Raw genomic sequence first — 10,590 nt, 5'->3', positions numbered from 1 at the left:
AATCAAATAATTGAAAATTTTGATGTTTGTTCATATTATTTTACTTGTTTATTACTTATACATAATATGAAATTAGATGTGTGCTTTGAATTGAATCCAACAATATGATCTGCCCCACCCTCAAATGTGGGAAGGGTTTTGCATTTTCATGTAAAAAAGGGGTTTGGATTCTAAAATTCCAATTCACAATTACTTTTGGAATTTACACCCCCCCCCCCAAAAAAAAAAAAAACAGAAAAACTAGGGATGGCAATGTAGTGTGTTCAGGGAGAGTTTTGTAAATTCGAAACATTACCCACCTCCCTGACCTCTCAACCCATGCCCTCCCCAAAAGTAGTAATAGGTTGGATTTTCAAAGTTCAAACTCTCCCCCACATATGAAAATGCAAAACCCTCTCCAATCCTATTCTTCATGTATTTGAGGGTGGATGGGTTGGGTTGGGTTGGGTTTAGAACCCGTTTCTAATTTTTTATTATTTCTTGATATATATAAGCAATAAACAAATAAAATAACATAAACAAGCATCGAAATCCTACCAATTATCCTTACATAAAATTCAAAATATTATTAAATGCAATACCTAATACATAAATTCACATGCCTCTCAATAATATGCAGGTTGGGGAGGGTCAGGTTTAACCTAATAACCTACGGTATCAAGGTTGTAAAATCCCAAAATCCATACCTGCCTTAAAATCTATTTTTTGAACAAAAAAAATTCACCCCATTGAGATAAAATACCCGCAGGGTAGAGTGGAAATTGCAATCCTTACCCCAAACCCGCCCAATTATCATCCCTTCTAAGTGGTCACTCAGTTATTGGCTTAGTCATCAGTCAAATTCAAGTTTGTTTCCGGGTTCCGCTTCAAAAGGAGTTATTCGGAGGTAATTAGATATATTTCGTAAGGGTATTTGGGGGATTAGAGCATCTTATATTTTCTGGTCTTGGATGTTGACAATGAAATTGGGAAGCAGTAACCCATTAAAAAGGGAAAAAAAATAAAAGACGTTACGGGTAACGGGTGGGTGGAACCACCGATTATACTTTGATTCCACTATTCATAATGCCACGTGTTTCTCTCTTAAACACAAGTTTGATAGAGCCGTAATCCACCTCTCACCCTCTCTCTCTCGTATGGCTTATCTTATCCTGGTCCGAATCTGGTAGGCACACCCGGTGAACACAGAGCCTAAGCACTAAATCATCACCCCCTGTCCTACAAATTTGTTTCATCGTCACATGGATGGTCCATTTGTTTAATCGTATGCTTTATAATCAACTCTTATCAAACGCTTATAAAAGCCAACTGATCAACTCTGTGACTCGTCGAAATAGAGACCTGGGATCTATCCCACTGCCACCAGACTGTCAAAAGCGAATTAAACATGGACACGGTAAATGAAGTGTAGCGTGTTCATGGCGGTTTTTGGAGAACAGTGTCGACTCAGCGCTAAATTGATAAACGTTTCTCTTGGGTTATGTGAAAACCTTTTATCGGAAAAACTTTAAAAATAAACTTTTTTTATCATAAGCATCTTTTCACTGTTTGATGCATGTGGTGTTTAATGTCACCTACTCGCACTAAATTGTAAAAGAAAATGTTTAAAACAAATTTATCTTGATTTTTTATTTTTGAGACAAATTTGTAGGAAACGTTTATCAATTAAAAATTGGACCAGAGATGAAACCATTTTGGCGATGGTTTTTAAAATCAGATCGGACCAGATGGTCGAATTGGAAAAACTGGAAACCAGTCAGGTGATTGGTTCCATTTTTTTCTCCAAAACCGGATTTTTGCCAAAAAAACGTTGATTTGATCAGCAAATCACTGACCCGGGCAGTTGAACCGTTCGAACCATTCAATGGTTTTGACCGTTTTTTATTTTTTAATTCATTTTTTTTATTTTTTGTCAGAATGGGCCAACCGTTCGAGCCGAGAACCAAACCCCTAACCGGTTTGTTGTTCGAGTCGGTTTTAAAAACCTTGGTTTTGGCCACCAATTTCAGGGTCAAAAGGTTTGACTGTTCAATTTGAGTGGATGACCTGTTATGATTTTAAAAAGTAAGAAAATACTTAAAATAAAAAAAAAGTCAAAAACCATTATCCGGATCAGCAGGTCAATAGTTCGACCACTCGGGTCAATAAATTGCTAACCAAGCCAACAATTTTTGGCCAAAGAACAGCTTTAAGGTGAAATAGAACCGATTACCTGATTGATTTCCAAATCAACTGGTCCAACCATCCAATCCGGTCTGATTTTCAACACCTGGGTCAAGAGCTAGTAATCCCAACCAGGAGCAAATTAAACCACTCTCTTGCGGTGTTCGTTGTAAAGAGAAAATGCATGTAGAGTCGCAGCAATATGTGACAAAATACCTTGTGTAAATGAGCCCATGTAGGCCCAAAACATTATGGCTTTTATGTGGCTTAAATTCCTATGTAAAATTATCTTTCATCCACTAATCCAGCTTGTGATAAATTGATAATTAACATCCATGGTAGAGCTTCATGGACTGAATAATTGAGAGTAATGGTCTCCGCCATGTCAGCAATATGCTTCAGGGCAAATTGATTGTGGCTTCGCAAATCCTCCATTCCTAATTGTTACAAATTTTGGCAGAAACAAATTAATGATAATTTGCATAATAACTTGACCTTTATATTCTTAGAAGATTAAGGTGGCGTTTGATAATATTTTTAAAAGGTCTAAAATTTGAAAATATTACTTTTCAGACTCCAGTAGCGTTTGGGTGTATATATATATATGAAAGTTGATCTGAAATGTTGAAATGTTTAGACTGTGAGTCATCACTGAACGCGCTCAAGCACATTTCAGATGTGTCCAAAAGTCTAAAATGCCCCTGATAATATTCAAATAGACAATGCATGTCCCTTTTTAAAACCAAATTTTTTCTCATTCAAGCTCTTGAATGACAAAGGGACTTGCTACATTGCCCGACCAACGAACGCCTAACCATCAGTGATGCATTGGACAAGTCTCCCAGTGATCTAGGTTATCGTTCTCCCGACGATCCATATTTTGTTCTCCCGACGACCATCGGAGACTCATTTACTAACACATTTTTGCTGACGCCAACAACTGTGGCAACAGAGAGAGAGAGAAATGGAGATTTTTGCTCTTAGTTAATCACCAAAAAACCATTTGATCACTAGAATAGACTTTTTAAGTGGACATTGTGTTTTTTTCTCCTTAGGGTTCCGACAGGTTTGATCGCTAGAATAGATTTTTGCTTTTTGTTCTCCCATTTTCTTCTTCCGATGGGGCATAGAGTTTGGTTTCATTGGTCTCTCTCCCCTATCTTCCCACCACCACCACTACAACTATCAGCAACGGCGGTTAATACCCTCTCCCCTGTCTTTCTACTTTCCAGTTTTATTTTTATTTTTTATAATTAATTTGTATTTAATAGTTTTAAGATATTAATAAATACTTTTTTTTATTTTTTATTAATTTGTATTAATTATTAAATATTTTAATAGTTTTAAGATATTAATTTGCTAATTATTAATTTTTTTTCATTGCTTCATGGACTTTATTACTATTTTCATTATTATTTTAACTTTTAATAATTTATTTTGAATTTATAATTTTATATGTATTTTCAATTTTATAAAAGATGTATTGAGCTTTTAGGGTCTTATCTTTAAAGATAAAGATTGTTTGGTAAGCAACTCGATCTATTAGACTTTTAAAAACGCGTTTAGAGGCAATTTATCACATTGAAAGATCAGAAAGTTTCATTTGAATCTTCCCAAAATTCAACATTTTCAGTCTTTTTGGGAATTTTTGTGCATGCGTCTTCTAATCTTTCCAGCTTTTGATTACAAAATGGAAAAGGACTAATTTTCGATCTTCCTAACACGAAAAAAACTTTCCAAACATCGTCATAGTTAAAACTCCATATATCAACAAGTAGGAGCAACTAGAGAATTGTCTATCTAATTTAGTAACTCAGGGGTTTGAAGTATTCTGATGTTAAGCCGAGAGAGTCATAAGTGGTTGATGATATCTGAGAAATGCTACTTGATTCAATATCTTACTCTTGAAAAATGGTAAGGGTCCGTTTGGTTCACAATCAGAATTAAAATCAAAATCCCTTGGAATCATAATCAAAATGATCTATTTCCAATAGGGTCACTACAAGAAAAACCATTTTTAACCACAGTTTTTCTAGCAACAGACCAAAAACCATGGCTAAAATACTATATTTAACAACGAAATATACCATTTGTGGCAATATTCCCATTTTTTGTTTGCAGCCTGGCCATGGTTTCCTGGCCGTGGCTTAAATATAATTTATTCAGACGGTTTTTAATTTAACCGTTGCAACACATCCTCATTTTTTATTAAGAAAATATTAAACCGTGGAAATTTAATTTGCACGGGTTCTAAAATCTAAAAATTTTGGCTTGTGCGCATTCTTACTTCCGCATCTCTCTCAGCTATCATCTTCACTCTCTCTCTCTCTTAAACATCTGAACTTGCTCTAACTCTCTATCAGTCGAACTCATTCTCACTCTCTCTGAAAAAATTGGGATTCATCATCAACAACGTCCATTACGGGGCAGCTAATCTTTACCTTGTGAGAGAGCAACTCCCAATAGGGTCCTTTCGAGAGATTGGCACCTCCCGACTTCCATTTTTTTAACCCTTTTGCCGGTGAATGGTATGCTAGCGTTCTGTCAACCAGGGCCTGTTCTCTCAATGTCCTTATTGAGACCAAGACCAAGGTAACAGCTCATCAACTTCCTCATTCTTTTTCCTTACCCATTAATTTGTATCTTAATGATGGGTTTATACGATTTATTATTTGGGATTTGTCTTTTCTGATCGATACACCCTAATAAGATCTACTTTGTCTTCTATCTTGCAAGAAAATGTCAACTGAGTTTACTTTTTTTGCCTCCTTCGATTCTAAGTTTTGGTAGGTAGCCACTTGTCTAGATTATTATTATTTCAGTGGAAAATCGTACAATCAACTAATTTGGATGTTTGCATTCATATGATGAATAGATTACTATTTCAATGGTGAATCCCATAATCTATATTTTCTTTGTGTACTTTCATTCAATTTTAGTAGGCAACCACTTATCTAGGTTAATTGGTTTTATATAAAATAAAATTTTATTTCTTAGCAATTTCAAAATCAAACAAAAAATTTTAGAATGTTGGATTAGTGGGAACTGTTCTGTCCAATCAATGACATCCATGTCTAGCACTACCTATGTTTCTAAGCTGCTCATGGCCAAACAAATGGAAAGTCCATTACAATCAATGCCTTTTGGCATCAACAAATTTTCCATTGGTTTAAAATTGTGGAGGCTTTTCATGGCCAAACAATCTTTCTCATCATCAGCAAGAATCAAATAAGCAACAATATTGCAAACACCCAATTTAAATAAAAGAAGATATCTTTGATGGGTGATTGGGTGAAGCCTAGGGAACCTAGGACTATCTAGAATTAGGAGTATTTAAAAATTAGGAAGGACATATATGACTCTTTTGGAGCAGAATAATGAGCAGTGTTGCATGATCTAAGGCTGGCTAAATCTCTCAACTATAAATGTTTGCAGATTGAATGACATTTAGAGGTAGTAATTGCTTTGGTAAAGAACAAAGCAGGTTTGTGGAAGATAACAAGCACCTCCATTTGGTGCCAAACCGTCCTGTTGGAGAAGAAATCTTCATTTGGTGCCAAGCCTCTTATTATCTATCTTATCATCTAAGAAGGAAAACCATAGAGGCATAGCAACACCATTGTTGCATAAAAGAATCAGGTTAGATGACAGCCACTAAACACTTGTTATCACCTTACAAATTCTGATTATTTAGGGCTTTCCTTTTTGGTTTCATATGCCAATCAATGACAAAACTGTGCCAATGACTCAATGTATTGTAGGTCATGCATCAACTCTAACATTTTTTAGACAAAGGTATGTCGAGTCATTGAGTCATCATGTTCTTTTGTGTTGCTTGTTATTATTTAAAATCTATTAATTAGAACATTGTGCTTAAATAGGCCAGACCAGGTTGAATATCTACTTATCTATTCAAAGTAATTGAAACTAATGTGAGGGAATTTGTTCCCCTTTAGTTTAGTTGATCTATTTGTTTCTTTTTCACATGTCTAATTGTTTTCATGCTTAGTTTAATTGTTTTGGGAAAGACAACATTTTTGGAATCTTATTACTATGGTCCCCTACCAAGCTTTGGATCCCCTGTAGTGTACTAGTGATGGGGGACACATAGTCCTACCATGTCTAGAAAATGGGAGCTTATGAGAAAAAACAAAGGAGAAAAAATGCAAGGGGTCTCAAATGACTAGGTTGTATGTTTTCATGTTGCAGGTCCGGAGGCATCGCTCCCATTTTTATGACAGTTAAAGTTAGGTACATATTCTTTCCTATGGTCTTTTGTTTTTTCTTTTGTTGTTAGGTACATACTTATGTATCAAATTACTCTTGTGAACAAGTTTTAATACATCAAGTTACATTGAGATCACATTAATAGTTATAATCAGTGGTTGTACACTATTGTTAATCCTAGTGGTTGAACTAGTGAAATGGTAAATTGGATAGCAGACCAAGTCTTGGGTTTTGTTAGTGCTAGACTGCCTAGGCCTTGACTGCCAAACCTATTAGTTGATCAGCTTTAAATGGTCTTGCTAATTCTTACTCCTTAATTCTTTACACTACTTAGAACACATCATAAACATTATGTTAGTCCTTAGTTCTTTACACTATAGAATTTGTTTTGCAGGTTTGGCACACACTAGATAGCCTAAATTGCTCGATCATACTATAAGGCCTATGAACTAGTATGCTTTTTACTAATTTGCAAGTCAGTTCATGATAAGTAGGATCTAAAGCTTAGGTAGGAAATCTCTTATTTGGTTGCTCAGCATAATTATGCCTAATAAATAGGATAAAAAGCTTGGTAAATTTGAGATTTTTTTTTAAGAAAAGGGAAAGAATAATTCTTATGTTTTCTTGTCGAACAAAATGCAAACTTCATATGGACTATGAACATTGAACTCTATAATAGTCAAGAGAACAACCAATAAAAAAATGAACAAAACACTTTGGTCAATTGTCCCTATAACTAATCCCCTTGTACACTTAAGTCCTTAACATTTTACAAATCTGGTTCTTGTATGTAACATGTAATCTAGTTCATGGTACAATTTTGTTTTCATAATCATACATTCTAGAAGTTTGGTACAGATAGTAGCACCATTTAATCAATTGCATGGAGATATATGGAGATTTTTTTATCAGTATGGAGATATGGAGATATTCAACATCAAGAGCCAACCTATTCAAAAAGAACTATCATGGTAAACCCAAGGATTATAATTTTTTCACGTATTGAACGGGGGGGGGGGGTGGGGGGAGGGGGTGTATTGGCCAATATGTGTCATATCAGGGCCCCTTTGATATGCCCCTACACTTACTGTTTCGGGGTCCAACCTATTTCAAGGGGTAGACCGACTTTAAACCAACCCCCTGAACCAATTTCAAAGAAAAAGAACTAAAAAAATAGAGAGCTCTGGTGCAGGCCGATACGTCCCATCTGGCATATTGGATTGTATCGATATTTTGAACCTTGGGTAAACCTTGTTTGGCCTTGTTTAAAAGAAATGTCTCTTATCTAGCTCTACTGTAGTCACCTTTAACAACCAAAAATGAAAGACAAGAATATAGTCTTTTAAATAAGAATGATTAAGATATTGTTTTTTCCTTGAGAAATGCAATTAGATATGCTCATTTCTGTGGTTCTTCTATTATTAGTAATGTTACTGTTTTTTGGGATTTCATGGTAATTTGCAAGTGGAAGATTTTTATAATTTGCAAAGCTTTATGAAAAGGCTTCACACACGGCAAATGTGTATGCACATGATATAGGAAAAGATCTTTCATATGGTAATAAGGTAAAATATTGTGATTCCAAGACAATAAAAGTAGCTCACGTCCTAGATGAAGGTAGTATAAGATGGGGAACCATGTGACTAAGCAATAGGAATCATTAAACAAGGATATGAATATAAGGAGTTAGCTATGAATATAGTTTCACTATTTCTATGCATCTTTACCCAACTCCCAACTATAAGGAGTTAGCTATGAATATAATTTCACTATTTATTCTGCTCAGTGTGTTATCAATTGTTAACTTATGAGTGCTTAAATCAATTCTTAGGTTCTTATTACTTTAATTAATTAATGTACTTTTTGGTTTGTTCCTAATCCCTCTATTCTTTTCAGCTTGGAAAAATCACTTCTAATAGTTGTTGGAGCTAGTCATTTTTATTTATTTATTTATTTATTTGGTAGAGAGAGCCGGTTTTCTATGCATGTGATCAAACCATCTTAGTTCAATTTTCTCATTTTATCATCTATTTGAGTTATTCTTAAATCCCTTCTAATGACTTCATATTCAATCCTATCTTTCTAGTTTTCCACTCATTGTCTCATCCATCTTGGTGCATGTGTTTCTACTACACTTGTTTTTTTTTTTTTTGATATGTTGCTTCGTGACTGTCCAATACTCTGCTCCATAAGTAATGCTGGACTTGCAATTGTTTTACAATAATTATAACAATTTGATTGTTTTGGATTGATTTATTGCATTAATTTACTTTCTATAGTTATTTATCTAAAAAAAAATCTAAGATGGTAGATGGATGTTAACATCTGGTTGTCTTGCTTTCCTTAATATTATTTATTTATGTTGATTGATGTCAATTTGTAGGACTTACATTCACAAGGTGTTCTACATGGATTTAGTGAATTTAGATACCTTTGGAGAATGATGTAAGTGACAACTTTTTTGTTTAGTCTATTCATTTTTTGCTATCTTTTCTAATACTAGAATCATGTAAAATCAGCCTTGTACAAATAAGATAAGTCCTTCACAACTTGGACTAAGACATAGTCTTGTTGGTTTAACTAGGGCCTACATCCCCTAACATTTTAGGTTAGGTCACAAGGAAACTGTGAAGGCAATAATAGGGAGTTCACTTATGGCTATTTCTTAAAAATAGCCTGGGCTACTTTGGGAGTCTCTGCACATGTCACCTTAGCTAATTCAGGTCCTAATTTGTCTTTTCAACTAAAAAAAAATATTTGAATATAAATACCTTTTTACCCTCACTCATTATGAGATGTCAATCACAACAGTTTCTTACAACATGCAACCAATGTTTTATATAAACAGTCAAAGTTTTTCCAATAGCAACTTTGTTGGTTCCCTAGAGGCTAGATCTAGGGCTATATCTAAAGCTGGTAAAAGAAAAGCCAGTAGCCAGGCCTTCAATCTCATGTAATGTTGACAATGCATCCAAAGGAAGGGTAGTAGCCTTTTTATATATAAAATCCAAATCATATAAGTTGAAGAAAAAACAGATTTTGTTGACTTTTCCCTAGAGCTAGTGAGCTAGGGCTATACCTAAAGCTGGTAAAAGAAAGCTAGCAATTAGGCTTTCAATCTCATGTAAACTATATTTATATCTATAGTACCATTAAAACTAGTAATGAGCTTGTAGAATGTGTAAGATAGGGGGATTTAGTTTGGAAAGGTACGCTATGTACTATGTAGACAGATTTTGGTTTGTAAACCCTGATATGAGATGCACCCCTCTTCATTGGGAGTTATTTTATCATATGGCCATTTTATCCATTAAAAGACAATAGTCACAAACACAAGTCATTCAGTTCAGGCACTTCAGCGGTTTTCAGACAATCCTTTAGGGGGCCTTTAGTGCCAAAAACACAATGAATTTTGATTGGATGCATGCCTTAGTGCCAAAAATTGTAACCAAACATGTTTTCAGTGTTGTGGTTCAATAGATCACTAAAAATGTTATTTGCAAAATAACTTGAATTATTATTGTCTTTCATATTTTGTGTATGATTTTTTTTTTTTTTTGAACTTAAGTGTATAATTGTATATTGGGCAGCAATAACTTCTTACTCAATTGTCGGACCTGCTTGAGCTGAGGGTTCAGTATTTGGTGGGACCAAATGACAATAAGTGCAGTGAATGTGGGTGTTATTAGAATTGAAATAATCCAATGATGCCATTGTCAATTCATATGGTTTTACTCTAATGCAATAACACCATTGTTTTCTCACAAGATTTTACTCCCATCTCACCCCAATCCATGGTCCAGAGCTCTATAATTGCATCATGTATAATGGGTTTCATGAACTCGGGTTTGGACATTTTTTGTTACTAAGTGGTAAAGCCCATCCAAACCCAGCCTAAACCCAGGCCTTGAACAGGTCTAATCATCAATGAAACATTCATTCAAATTGAACATGATTTAAAAGAATGTGCTTACCCAAAAATGTGTTGCCATCCATCAACTTGGACTTGGAGGGAATTCATGTATAACAAGGACCACCTCCTACTCAATTGCTTGATCTGTTTGAGCTGAGGGTTCAGCATTTGGTGGGACCAAATGACAATTCAGTGATGCCATTGTCAATTCATATGGTTTTACTCTTATGCAATCACACCATTGTTTTTCCTCAAGATTTTACTCTGATCTCACCCACAGTGCATGG

This window comes from Nelumbo nucifera, chromosome 3 (assembly GCF_055504915.1).
Source record: "Nelumbo nucifera cultivar China Antique chromosome 3, China Antique-T2T, whole genome shotgun sequence".
NCBI classification, from domain to species: Eukaryota; Viridiplantae; Streptophyta; class Magnoliopsida; order Proteales; family Nelumbonaceae; genus Nelumbo; species Nelumbo nucifera.
Note: the sequence above shows the minus strand (reverse complement) of the source record.